The 305-nt window shown below is 64.3% G+C and overlaps 1 protein-coding gene across 2 annotated transcripts in view; it reads left to right on the top strand.

Moving 5' to 3' along the window:
• The window catches only part of MYH14 (myosin heavy chain 14), an 85,745-nt gene that overhangs the window by 35,060 nt on the left and 50,380 nt on the right, over window positions 1-305 (top strand). The gene's annotated exons all lie outside the window — the stretch shown is intronic.

The raw sequence follows: 305 nt of genomic DNA, 5'->3' as shown, positions 1-305 counted from the left end.
CCTCTGGGTGTCTGTCCACCCACCCTGGTCTCCATTCCCCCGCCCCCGCAGTCTCTGCCCCTCTCCCGTCTCTGTCCCCATCTCTGTGGTTTCTGTCCCCTCCCTCTGGTCTCTGTCCCCATCTCTCTGGTCTCTGTCCCCCCCTCTGGTCTCTGTCCCCTCCCTCTGGTCTCTGTCCCCTCCCTCTGGTCTCTGTCCCCATCTCTGTGGTCTCTGCCCCTCCCCCGGTCTCTGTCCCCATCTCTGTGGTTTCTGTCCCCTCCCTGTGGTCTCTGTCCCCATCTCTCTGGTCTCTGTCCCCCCCC

Source organism: Neomonachus schauinslandi, chromosome 16 (assembly GCF_002201575.2).
Source record: "Neomonachus schauinslandi chromosome 16, ASM220157v2, whole genome shotgun sequence".
Classification (NCBI taxonomy): domain Eukaryota; kingdom Metazoa; phylum Chordata; class Mammalia; order Carnivora; family Phocidae; genus Neomonachus; species Neomonachus schauinslandi.
This window is presented reverse-complemented; position numbering and strand designations above follow the sequence as displayed.